This window comes from Euphorbia lathyris, chromosome 8 (assembly GCF_963576675.1).
Source record: "Euphorbia lathyris chromosome 8, ddEupLath1.1, whole genome shotgun sequence".
Lineage (NCBI taxonomy): Eukaryota > Viridiplantae > Streptophyta > Magnoliopsida > Malpighiales > Euphorbiaceae > Euphorbia > Euphorbia lathyris.
In genome coordinates this window covers 51327444-51341846 of record NC_088917.1, presented here as the reverse complement: position 1 = coordinate 51341846, position 14403 = coordinate 51327444, and positions in this window count along the sequence as shown.

Below are 14403 nucleotides of genomic sequence, written 5' to 3'. Positions count from 1 at the left end.
TCAGGGATAAGATATGTTATTTTCAATTTTTTTTGATTTGTCTCTTATTGCTGTCATAAAAAGGAAAGAGGTAAGGATTAGGTTATTGTCAATTTTTTTTTCCTGATTTGTGATATACGAAACGATGTTGTTGTGGAACGACGTCGTTTAATCAAGTATGTTGAGATTAGTCGGGAAAAGATACGATAGATTCATGAACTAAGACCACCATTGAGACAGAAGAGAGAGAGGTGTATGGGAGAGGATGAAACGAGGCTACAAAACTCTCTTTCGAATCTTGTCCATTAGGATTAGGTTAATGAGATGTGGTTATCTATTTATAGCCACCAACTAGGTCTTCACACTAATTATCAGTTAGTTTAACCTATATTCAACTTATTTCCCTTACAAGCGAATTATATTTGACCCATATCAAATATTTTCAACATCTCACGCTCGCATGTAATGGAACACATTCCTTGTTTTTTCTCATACGATTGACACGAAAATCATTTTTCTAGCGTTTATAACATATAAAACCATATGGAACATAAATATGAGATAACACGATTTTGACACGAAACACGAAATTGTCACCTCTACCCTAGATGGCTATGGTCCACACAAAAATAGAGTCAACAGACTGTGTATTAAAAATAAAGCTCACCCACTCATTTGATAAGTGACGTCTCCGGTTTAGAATTATTCTCATTCCTGCAATCTGCCAAACTCGAATGAAAATGTTGCATCCACATTAAACATGCATAAAAACTCTCCTCAAACAAACCACATAATGAACAGATGAGACTTAAATCTATATGTCTCTTAATTAAATTATTAGCAGATGGGATATCATTATGACAAGCTCTCCAAATAAGATTTCTCACCTTCGAGGGAACTTTGAGCTGCATTAATTATCATTAATTCTACATTAGGCGGATATTGGTCCGCCAAATATGGCGCACAAGGATCTTTTGAGAATGAATCCATCATAAACGACTTGGATGAGGCCCTGGGCCAAGTGGGCGAAGTGCAAAGGACTCAGAACCAAATTACTGGTTCTATTCATGCGCAAAAGGGGAAAACTGATCTCCTTATGGTGAGTCCCCTAGAAAGGATTTCTTTTTGTAGAAAAAGTTGTCCCTTTGCTCTTTTCTCTTGACGAAATTATTTGTTTTTGACAGATGTATACTCGCATACGTGCTATGGAGGTCGAGCTCCTTCAAGGTGTGGCGGATAAGGCAACCATTGAGAAACTGGAAAAAAAGGTAGCGGATGCCAATGCGCACATTGCTTCTGCTAATGCGAACCTTGCCTCTGCTACAGCCGCCTTAGTCCTTAGAGATGCGGAGATTGAGAAGCTTAAGGAAAAGATTGTGACAGACGCCAAGAACCATGAGGACGCCCTAGGAGAAGCTGAATACATGGCGGGTGAGCAAGCCTTCTATTATGGCGAACTGCTCATGGCGTACTTTTCCTTGGCGCATCCCGAGATTGATTTCATAGATCCGCAATTCGCCGTCCCCGAACCAGAAGACGTAGCCAAATATGACAAGATATCAGACGCTAAGGAATACATCCACGAATATGTTCGGAGATGGATGAAGGGACCCATAGAAGAAAGCAAACCTTCCACTACTGTCCCTCTAGTGGAGCTTGAGGAAGTGCCCCCCAAGGCGGGTGAAGAATCGATCACCGATAACGCCCTTCCTTTTGGTCCCACAACTTCCGTGGAAAAGGAGGTAGCTTTGGTTGGCGTATCTGAGGCTGTGGAGAAGGAGGCTTTCCAGGCAAGCGCCGTAAGCGAGGATAGTGCAAAGGAGGATGCTCCTATTATTACTTAGTTGTTTACTTGTGATTTGTAAAAAATCGTTAAGTACAATTTGTTTTGATCCTTTATGGCAACTATTTATTTTACTATTACGTTTGCGTAAGTAAATATATAGGCATCTAGGATTTATTTTGGAGTAGGTGGCCAGCCGTACCCCATTGTATGGACCTTTGTGAAGGTTAGAAGCTGTTTTATTCCATTGAAGGAAGTAAAGCTGCCTAGGGGATCAATTTGCTACCTGTCTTTGAGGTGAAGTGATCCGCCCGTAGGACTTGTGAATCCTTTTTTGGGAAGGATATGTAAGAGAGTGTAAAGACCTTGCGTCCAAGGATCGTTTTAACTCTATCGGAGATTGGGATCCTCTCAGAGATGGATCCGTCCATAAGATAGGTTCTCTTATGTCCAAGGAGAAAAAGTAGCTATGAGATAGCGATACTTTGTTAATGTGGAGAGCGTTGGATGCCCCCCTTCTTTTTAAGACTGGAATATTGATATTGCTGCAATAAACTTTAAAAAGAACACAGATAATAGAACAAATGATGTTTATTAATGGGAGGAATGCTTTATTACAGTAAGTAGGTCTTATAAGTGAGCCTCGTTAAAACCTTTAGTAAGAAAAACCACATGGGAAAAAGCTTACTAAAGGAAAAAGAGTACTCAAGATCGTGTGTACACTTCATTTTCTGACAAAATATTTGCGGAGATTTTGGAGGTTCCATGTGCGCGGCAATGTGTTGCCCTCCATGTCCTGAATTTTAAATGTGGCGGATCCAATCTTATCCACTATCTGATACGGACCCGTCCAGTTGAGCCCTAACTTGCCCTTGCCTTCTCGAGACTGGATTTTATCGGCCTTTCGGAGCATAAGATCACCCATGTTCAGATCCACAAGCTTGGCATTTTTATCATGGTAAGCGGCGATCCGCTGTTTATACGCCGCCATGCGTACATAGGCTTGGTCTCTTCGATCGCCTATCTGATCCAGACTTTCCCTTAGCCTTTTGTCGTTGTCCTCTTCATAATAAAAGGCCACTCTATCACTTGGGACTTGTATTTCAACCGGGATCACAGCCTCTACACCATGAGAGAGGGCGAATGGTGTTTCTCTTGTGGTCGTCCTAGGAGTGGTGCGATAAGCCCATAAAACGCTTGTCAGCTGATCCGCCCACTTCTTATCATGCTCTCCCAATCTCTTCTTTATCCCTTTTACGATCGTTCGATTCGTGACTTCGGTCATTCCGTTGGATTGGGGATAATAAACGGAGGCAAATCTGTTCCGAATGCCCAACTCTTCACAGAAAGTTTTGAATTCGCTACAGTTGAACTGTGTTCCATTATCAGTGATGATGGTATGCGGAACACCGTATCTCCCCACGATGTTGTCCTTGACGAATTCCACCATTCGTTCTGCAGTGATGGAGGAGACAGCTTCGGCCTCTACCCACTTGGTGAAATGATCCACTGCCACTACCACGTACCTCCTCTGTCGGCGAGTTGGAGGGAATGGTCCGACGATGTCTATTCCCCAGAGGGCGAATGGCCGTCCTTCTATGATGGGCCTCTAGAGATGTTTGGCAGTATGTGATTCATTCGCATGAATCTGGCAACTATGACAAGATTCTACCAATTTTTGGGCATCCAATTCGGTCGTGGGCCAGTAGAAACCCGTTAACCTGGATTTCTTCAAGATGGTGGCGGATGCTTCATGAGCCCCACATGATCCCTCATGTAGCTCCTTGAGGATTTGTTGTCCCTCTTCCGGCAGAATGCACTTCAACCAAGGGTGGCTAAAAGATTTTCTGTATAGGCCGTCTTTGATTATGGAGAAATAAGCCGCTCTCCTAACTATCCGCCGTGCCTCTTCCTTATCCTCAGGTAAAGTTCCACATAGCAGATATTGGCGAATGACCGATCTCCAATCATCTTCTACCGTTGTGAGTAGGGATACTTCCTCTGAAGCGAAGGCTGGAGCTATCTTAACTTCGAAGGGACAATCTGGATCTGTCTAGTTCTCCTCACAAGAGGCCATTTTGGCCAAATGATCCGCCTCAGTGTTGGACTCCCTTAGTACGTGAATCAGTTCCCATTTGGTTTCCTTGGCTTCAAGGTGATCCAAGCAATTTTTTGACTTCTGCTACGTATTTGGCCAAAACATCATCCTTCACCTCGTATTTACATAGGAGAATGAGATCCCCACAGGAGTAAGCCCAGATGTGATTACTCATAAGTTAAACATCATTGAGGATGTGGTTCTAGTTGCTCAGAAAAGACGGAACCTTGGGCCTAAAAATCAGTATTTTTACATATTCTTATATGTGCATTAAACTGTTATAGTATCCTATATTTTATAATTTATTCTTTCTCGCCATACTTCTTATATTCATTTGCCTAGCTTTTAGTGCTGATATACGCCCAGTGGCTGGCGAATGAAAAGTTCCACAGGTGGATCAATTACCTCAAAGATAGGACAATTGATCCCATCACGGGCGGATCCCCTTTCCATAAAGATAAGAAGCACAGACCCTTAGGAGCTTTCAAATGAGCTCAACTCTCTCCTCAAAGATAGAAAACAATTGATTGCCGTCAGAGACAGAGTTAAAACATTTCTCAGACATGAGAACTTTACACTCTCAAATACTCTTCCCAAAGAAGAGTCTCAAGACCTGGCGGCGGATCGATTCACCTCAAAGATAGGAAGCAAATCGATCGCCTAAGGCAGCTTTACTTCCTCACCAGGAATAAAAGCTTCTAAACCTTCACAAAGGTTCACACCTTGGGGTACGGCTGGCCACCTACCCTAAACAATTAGAGAAATCCTAAACCAGATTCTAGAAAATTACTTGCTAAAAGATATAATGCATTAGTAAAAATAGTTCTGGAAAGCAAAGGGTTCATCCAACTAATGAAGCCTCGTCTTCATCTCCAACTAATGAAGCCTCGTCTTCATCTCCAAATAATGAAGCCTCGTCTTCATCCAAGTAATGAAGCCTCGTCTTCATCTCCAAACAATGAAGCCTCGTCTTCATCAAAGTAATGAATTCACGTCTTCATCATAGAAATAACGAAGTCTCGCCTTCACAAATGCAAAGTAAAAACACTTTGGAAAATGAGTAAAGGCTAAAAAGGCAAGTGCATAGAGTGCCATACCCCTCACACAATGCGCAAAAGTCCCTAAATGGCTGATCATTCTTAATGATCCTTAAGGGCGGGTCATTCTCCTCAATATGGCAGAACTGAAGAAAAGAAGTCCCTAAGGCGAATCATAATCCTATGCGGTAAGAACAAACGGTCCTATAAAGGGCGGGTTATTCCCATATTTGGCGGACCAAGATCCTGCCAAGGAAAACATTGAAATAATCAAAGTTTAAGAAGAAATAAAAGTTACCCTGGTCAAATTGCGCAATCTTGGAGTAAATGAATTGCTCCCCCTCTCGGCGAATCAACGGAATATCGCTCATCATGAAGGCTAAAGCGTCTGCGTATGTCCATGCTTCCGCCTTGATCTTCTTCATGAGCTCCGCCACCACTTCATCACTATCGGTCAATATTCGCATATCGCCCGCCATGTGTAAGGGCTTGGGATTCCAAAACGAGGGAAAGCCCAGAGATTCGCCCTCTTTTATCTTCACATAGAAGAATTTCTCATCCCAGCAATGGACATTGGATATTTTGTCGCTGAATGGCGAATATACTCCGAATTTGGCGAAGGTGAGATAGGATTCATACTTCTGTTTCGAGGGTTTATAGAAAGCTCTAAAAACACGGCCCGTATATACTACTCCTAAATTTGAGGCGAGATAGCAGTCTAAAGCAATATCCAACCAACTGTTGGGATGCAGTTGGCTGGATGTAATATCAAAGTAGGAGAGGATGTCCGCCATCATCTTTGGGAGAGGAAGCCGGAACCCCCTCTCTACGTGACTGCAATATACTGTTAGAAAACCGCTAGGCGGACAGGAAGGTCGTTGATGGGCTGCGGCTAACTGAGTCTCATAATTATTGATCCAAGGGAAGCGATTTGCCAGATCCACTAGATCCGCGACACTCATACGAGACGGAGTAGACTCCGCTCGAGGGTTCTTTTTCCTAGGTGGGATAGAAGAAGAGGCCATTGTCCCCGGAAAACACCTAGCCTTAACGGCCGGAGCGGTACCGGAGACAGAAGTGGAAAGAACTGGATTCCTAGTGGAACGAGTTTGGTAACGATTACACGCCGAGTTACTAAACCCAGCTAAATCAGAATTAATTATGTCCTCGGAGGAAGAGGAGTTCTCCGATGACGAAGTGGTCCAACTAAAATCAACTACTATTTCGGGAGAAGGGGTCGAATTAAAAAGCTCCGAAGTTGATCTAGAAGATGAAGACGAACTTCTAAACATCCAGAGAAAAGTTAAACAGAAGAAGATGAACTTATATGTGAAATCGGAAGCTTGGTGCGAAACTCTGAAAATTCCCAGAAAAAGCTTCGAAAGGAGACAATGAAGAAGAAATGGAGAAGAAAGAGAAAGCGAAAGAGGAAGAAGGATGTTTTCTCCTTCCTGGGACAGTGCGTCCACTACACGTGTCATTCACCAATTGGCATCGAACATGGTGCTCATTAATGCAGATGTTTATGACGGCGCGCGGAAGCTCAAAAGCCCTAAAGGACTTTAAGGGCATTTTGGGGGGGCTTCTGATAACATAGAGATATTATCCCAAGGACCAAAAGGGATATTCGCCTTGAGAACGCCGCGTATTAATCCCTGAAGGGGAGCCGGCGGGCGGATCTCCACGGTTCTGCTCAGAGAGATCCGCTGGCGGACCTATGAGGCGAATCTCTTCATTCACCTGATTCGCCACTGTAACGGCTGGCCGCCGACTCGGCCATAAAGATCATTAATGAGTTATCAATTAGCTAACCGTCAGGTTAAAGATAACTTGTAACCGCCATTAATGGGGCATTAATGGAGGCTTTCTAGTTGCCAGAAGGTTACGACTTCCTAGCTATATATAGCCTGATTCCCTAGGCTATCAAAGTACACATTCTCACAACCTTTGTCAATTCAGTTTGTTTCCTTGATTCACCTTACTGACTTTGGCATCGGAGCTTCCCCCCGTCGAACCCAACGACGCCCCCCACAGGGACGGACGTTGATCAGAATTTCACTACTTGTTATCAATTTTATTCCACAAATTACTCATAGTATCAAATGGAATATTGCAAATCCTCTTATAAGCACTCCGAACAGAATAGTTTCCATCATGTTCGAAACACCAGAACCAATCATCCTGCAACAGATTTTGACAAATAGGAATACTAAATATATAATTTTGATCCTCCGAATTGAAAAGATCACGAACAATATCTATATCCCATCAGCTCTCACACAAAACAAAGAGAGAACTGATAGCAGCAGCAACAATAGGATCTGCAACATAGAAGTTGGGACTCAAAGAGGAGCTCCTAGCAGCGAAGGATCGTGTCCAATATGCAAGTTATTACCATTACTAATTCTCTTGCGATAACCTTGAAGAAGGATGTCTTTTGCCTCAATAATACTGCTCCAAACAAAAATTGCATTATGACGTATAATGGCTTCCAAGAAAGACTCATGCTTAAAGTACCTAGCTTTAAATATGTGAGAAACCAGAGAACTTGGTGCGGTGATAAACTACCAACCCTGTTTTCCAAGCATATCCAAGTTAAACTCCTTAAGTTTTTTGAACCCCAAACTGCCAGTAAATTTAGGTATGCTTAAATAATCCCAATGCAACCAACGAATACCCCGACCCCCATTACACCACCAAAAAGCATTGAACATATATTCAAGATCCTTACACAAACTCAATGGTAGTAAGGCATAAGACAACAGTTTCAACAATATTTCCTTACATGCACGAGATAGGATTTTGGAATGCCAAAACTGAAGACGATTTCAAGTTCTGTCCTTAATAAAATTTAAGATATCTCGTTTATTCCGACCAACCATTGATGGCAACCCCAAATAACTTCCTTGATTCTGAGTTTCCCGAGCCCCCAACCCGTGACATATCTACTGTCGAGTATCAGCCCCTATGTTTTGGCTGAAAAATACCGATGATTTATGTAGATTTACCACTTGACTGGACCCCAATTCATATTCTTGAAGCACTTGTTGAACCACCTCACTTTCACCTACATCAGCTTGAAAAAAGATGTAGCAATCATCGGTAAAAAAAAGAGGTGGTTGACAAACGGAGCACCCCGAGCAATCTTAGAACCATGCCATAAGTTTTGAGACTCTTTTGCCCGTATATACGTGATATAACCACTACCCACATACTCCATTATCATCCTAGATAATTGTACCCACGTTCAGCACGATCGCATACCGATAGCTCACATGTAACTTCCTCCTTTATTCCTATAAATAGGTTGAAAGCTGAAGAGGAAAGGGTTGGCTTTTGGAGAGAGAAAAGAATACTATATTTTACGGTATCTGACTTAAGCATCGGAGAGTTTGTGGGAAGACCCTTTCCCACACTGTAACAGGTTAATCCTCAAGGAAGATCAACCTTCATCTAGAGACGTTCAACCTTCATCCAGGAGGTTCGATCCTCAAGGAACGTCGACCGTCATCATCCTGATTGGAAGGACCACCTTCCTTCAGAAGTTCAACGATTGATCTCCCATCTTACAAATTTATTGTTTAGTTCAGACTACAACAATTGGCGCCGTCTGTGGGAAAAGATCAAAAAGTCATTCATTCAACATTATCTACTTTTCGTAATAAAAAAGATGCCTCCCAAGAAATCTCAAGTTCCACCTTCTCAAGCATCCCATATTTCAGACGAACACGATGCACATCCAACCAACAAAGAAGAACGTGTTGAAAACGTTGAAGACCAACATGGGCCGTCAAGAACAAATCCACCTACCGTTCCCTTGGCGGATTATGAAGAGTTGAAGAATTTTTTTGAAGAAAACAATAATCAGCTCTAAGAATTAATGCTTTTTCGTCCAAGAAGAAATGCGAGACAAAGAGTTTCGAAACAATGAAAAAGGTCCTGAGGTAGAGATACCACATGATGAAATTGAAGTCTCAGAACCACGTGAAGGAGGAAAGTGCAAGGGAAACAACTTAAAGATCCATGAAGTTGTGGAAAGTTCTTGCAAAGAAAATTCGAAGGCACATGAGAAAGCCGGAGAAGAATCCTTGTTCAACGCGAAAGAGACAATATACCTTAAGAAGATGATTGAAAAGATGCTAGAACAAAAGAAGCTAGTTCCGAGCAACGACAAACAAGTAGCAAGGAAAATTCCTTTTTCGGGAGAGATCATGAATAAACCTCTCCCTCAAAAATTCAAGATGCCCCAACTCGCCACTTATTCCGAAAAGGGTGATCCCTACGATCATATGCAGAGTTATGAAGCAGTATTGCTATTACACGGATAGGAAGATGCCATAATGTGTCGAGCTTTCTCCCTCACTCTATCAGATCATGCTCGCGCGTGGTTCAATAGCTTAAAGGAAAGCTCCATCTCTAACTTTGATCAATTGAGAAGAGAATTCATAAAAGCATTCATCATCAACACCAGAAGGAAGAAGGATGCAACATATCTCCTCACAATAAAGCAAGATGAAAAGGAAAGTTTGAAGGACTACATAGAAAGGTTTCGCGTGATGGAAATTAAGGCTAACGTATGGCAGCGGAAATATAAAAATTTTAACCTTTTTCCATTAACCCAAGATCCGTTAATCGTTATTTCATATAAAGAGGGATAGAAGGAAATACCTTCTGACGAACTATCTACCGTTGTGCGAAGTGCCCTCAACTCTTACTCCGAGTTCACGAGCACAAAACAAAATACAACCCAAATCAAGTTAGTGATCAACCGTGAAAACAATCAAGTATAGATTGTCTCTAATAAATCAACACAAGATCAAGGATAAAGAGAAAGAGATGAAATCAATCGAATCGGTAGGAAGCAGTGGATTATTTCGTCCTCGTCTAGGGGGGTCGAAATTCTCTCTCTTGGTTGCTCTAGTGTGTTTCGAAAATCACACATATAGGGGGTATTTATATTCTCTTGTATCTAAACCCTAGTTAGATAGAATTCGGTTACTGAATAAGAATTTAATTTGGAATATAATTCTTATTTATTATCTATAATTATATCTTAAATATAAAGATAATAATAGTAACCTTATAGGATAATAATAGGAGCAATTTAATCTAATTAAAAATCCTAACTTATTTATCCTTTAATTAATTTAATTCACAATCATAATCTAATTAGAATTGTTAAAATAAAATTAAATTATTCATGTATTTTCATACATGAAAATCGCGCCCCCCCTATATACTGGGCCTTAGTTGACTCAGTTGGGCTTCCATTAATTAATTAACATCTGTTTCTCTTTTGGGCTCCAAGTCTTATGTGTGACCCATTAGGTTCTTATTGCTTCTAGCCGTATGCAACTATTAAATTAATTTTCACAGAATTATAATCTTTGTATAACGGAATGAGTACGCGAAATGTGATTAGCAAATCCGAAACATTCCCCCAGAGCTATAAGAAGACAGGTTGATTCTGTTGTTGACCTTTCCGTATTAGTTGTAGTATAATTCGATCCTTTATCAACTACATCCTTGAACTGAATCTTATGACTATGGATAATGTCAAGTCACATATAGCGAGACGTTCGTTTTACTTGTACAGGCCGAGTCAACTCCAATTAGATAGGTTAAGTGAAATCTGTATTTCAAGTCTTAAGCTATCACCTTGCAAAGATTTAGAGTCGAGTCTTCCACAAGCGATCCATGGACGTATCTCCCATTTATCGGGAGTGATAAATGCTCAATCCAATGTATAATTTGTTGAAACACCTTTCCACATGATTTTGATTTGACAAAATTATTTATGTAATTGATAAAAAATATTCTAACACATTAAATTTAAATGCTTTGATTTATTCATACTAATGTGTTTGTTCAATGTTGAGTTAATTGATTTATAAGACATTAAGATATAAAGTCTAAAAGCCCATAAGTGGAAGTCAAGCCCAAGTCAACACATCAAGACCTCACGGCCCAAGATTTTAAAACGCGGTCGTTTTGTACAAAGCACAAGCTCAGCATGAAGAAGGATCGAGAAGCCTTCTCTCAATTGCTTCAAGATGAAGCTGCTGAGTGTATCGACAAGAAGTACAAGACAGCGGCAGACAAGAACCAACTTCTAGACAAAGTATTTCTACTTTGGGTAAAATTCAGAAGGCGCAGGAAGCTGTCTGGAAGACTTTGCCAAATATGTCGAAACATTCTGTTTACCGGACGAAAAGCTGCCGAGCACTGCCGTGGACAGAAGATGTAAGAATCTCATTGGCCAACGACACTGAGCACGTACTGAGTGAAAACAAAAGGAAGCCGTTTCCCTCCAACGGTTATTTCGAAATTCGAAATTACCGGTGCTCGAAGTGTCACTATATAAATGCCTCTCATTTGCTTCATTCGATGCAGCTCTTCAATTAGTCGAAACGCTGACCAAATTCATACTCGAAGTTCTGTGAGAAAAGCAAAGAAAAAACCTTACACCAATTTCCAATTATTGTGTAAAAGTCTAGAGTGATTACAATCATCTAAAGTGTCTTAGCAATTGTTGTTTAGGACAAACACTTTATCATTTCTAGAAGAATAGAAAGGAGAGGCTGAGTACTAGATTATAGTACCCAGCGGTAGATATAGGAGTGAGTAGAGGTATAAAGGAAGGTACTCTTGTATACTCAGCTTCTATTATAAAAGGTTTCGTGCTCTACCTTTAAAGAGCTCAGTAGAGAATTCAAAAAGTTTGGAACAAGTTCTGGGGACTGGACGTAGGCGGAGAGGCTGAACCAGGATATGTCTGCTGAGTAACATATTTCTAACCCTTAAACTCCTTTATATATTGCTTGCTATAAAACTGACTAAGTAACTAACTCACATTGAGTTGAGTGCACTAAGAAGCTGAGCTCAGGAATAGACTCTAAGTGCTATCTCCTGACTCAAGGAAAGAAACAGACTTAGTCACAAGTTGACTAAGCTTGTGTCTTAAAACTACTTAGCGCTACTGTGTAAACCTTTTCTTAAGAAAAGAAGTCAGCCTAAACAGACAAAATTTTAAATAGTTCCTATCCCCCCCGCCCCTTGGAACTAAACTTGTCACGTTATAAGGGACCAACAAGTGGTATCAGAGCTTAACAGCTCACTGAGCAAGATATAACTATCTTGAGCTGATCCCCACAATGGTTAAGAACATCACTCGTTTCCTCCCAGGAAATCAAACAACTCAGATTCTACCTGAGGGACTGTCCATTACTCGGCCTCCTCTGTGTTGGTCCCTTATGATGTGACAAGGTTAGTTCCAAGGGGGGGGATAAGAACTATTTAAAATTTTGTCCGTTAAGGCTGACTTCTTTTCTTAAGAAAAGGTTTAGACAGCGGCGCTAAGTAGTTTCAAGACACAAGCTTAGTCAACTTGTGACTAAGTCTGTTTCTTTACTTGAGTCAGGAGATAGCACTTAGAGTCTATTCCCGAACTCAGCTTCTTAGTGCACTCAACTCAGCGTGAGTTCGTTACTTAGTCAGTTTTATAGCAAGCAATATATAAAGGAGTTTAAGGGTTAGAAATATGTTACTCAGCAGACATATCCTGGTTCGGCCTCTCCGCCTATGTCCAGTCCCCGGAACGCGTTTCGAGCTTTTTGAATTCTCTACTGAGCTCTTTAAACGTAGAGCACGAAACCTTTTACAATAGAAGCTGAGTATACAAGAGTACCTTCCTCTATACCTCTACTCACTCCTATAACTACCGCTGAGTACTATAACCGAGTACTCAGCCTCTCCTTTCTATTCTTCTAGAAATGATAAAGTGTTTGTCCTAAACAACAATTGCTAAGACACTTTAGATGATTGAAATCACTCTAGACTTTTACACAATAATTGGAAATTGGTGTAAGATTTTTGCTTTGCTTTTCTCACAGAACTTCGTGTATTAATTTGGTCGGTGTTTCGACTAATTGAAGATCTGCATCGAATGAAAGAAATGAGAGGCCTTTATATAGTGACACTTCGAGCACTGGTAATTTCGAATTTTGAAATAACCGTTGGAGGGAAACGGCTTCCTGTCGTTGTCACTCAGTACGCGCTCAGTGTCGTTGGCCAATGAGACTCTTGCATCTTCTATCCACGGCAGTGCTCGGCAGCTTTTCATCCGGTAAACAGAATGTTTCGACATATTTGGCAAAGTCTTCCAGACAGCTTCCTGCGCCTTCTGAACTTTACCCAAAGTAGAAATACTTTGTCTAGAAGTTGGTTCTTGTCTGCCGCTGTCTTGTACTTCTTGTCGATACACTCAGCAGATTCTTCTTGAAGCAATTGAGAGAAGGCTTCTCGATCCTTCTTCATGCTGAGCTTATGCTTTGTACAAAACGACCGCGTTTTGAAATCTTGGGCCGTGAGGTCTTGATGTGTTGACTTGGGCTTGACTTCCACTTATGGGCTTTTAGACTTTATATCTTAATGTCTTATAAATCAATAAACTCAACATTGAACAAACACATTAGTATGAATAAATCAAAGCATTTAAATTTAATGTGTTAGAATATTTTTTATCAATTACATAAATAATTTTGTCAAATCAGAATCATGTGGAAAGGTGTTTCAACAAACTCCCTCATTTTGATGTTGGCAAAAATATTCAGTCAAGAACTCAGAGTTGAGCTCCCCCATGATGGTTGACCTTATATTACTCAGTATACTCCCCCGTAAGGGTTGAGCTACTGACTTAGTTTTACTTTAAACGTTTTAAGGTTTAATCAAGTAAGTCTAAGGTCAGTTTTCAGAATTAGGTCAGCTTATGGAACATATTCTTTTTAACTCAGTTTATGCGGAAGATTTAGATATCAGAGAGCGCTAAGTATTTCTTTGTTCAATGTGTTTAAGAAGACATATAAAAGAGGTCAACATATTGATCAACACAACATACAGTCATAAAGCAATGTAGACAATTGATTAATGAAGATGCGTTAACTATTCAGCACAAAACATAAGTAAGCATCACATAAGATTGGTCAAATTTGGAAAAAGATAGATGCATGCATAGTTTTGTATTCAGGGTCAGCACACCAAAAATGCATAAGGGAAAGACTACAAGTTTAACAAAATTGAATCTAGTCAATCCTAGTCAAGCTATTTTTTCTTGTAGTGGAGTTGGGCTTCATGCTCTTTAGCTTTTCCCTTTCCCTTGTATTTTTGCTGACTACTTGAAGCTTCCTCTGAATGATGAGTTCTTTGAGCTTGTTCTTTCTCTCCCATTTTTCCACCATCGTGAGGAGGAGGAATGAATGTGTCTTCAATGGCAGCTTGAGTTAGGCGTTTAGAGAATGCCTTAAGCTTTCGTGTGCTTTCATTTATGCCGTCAAAGACTGGAACACCATCATCCAAAATAGAACGTGGAATCCTGATAGCTGCGGCACTGAGCATACTCAGGATATATGCTTGAGACTTTCCAACCCAGTGTATACTGTCAGTGAGCATGGCAAATGCTTGATGAAACATCTTCAGCAAAGACGTGTCAAAATACTGACACTGAGCAT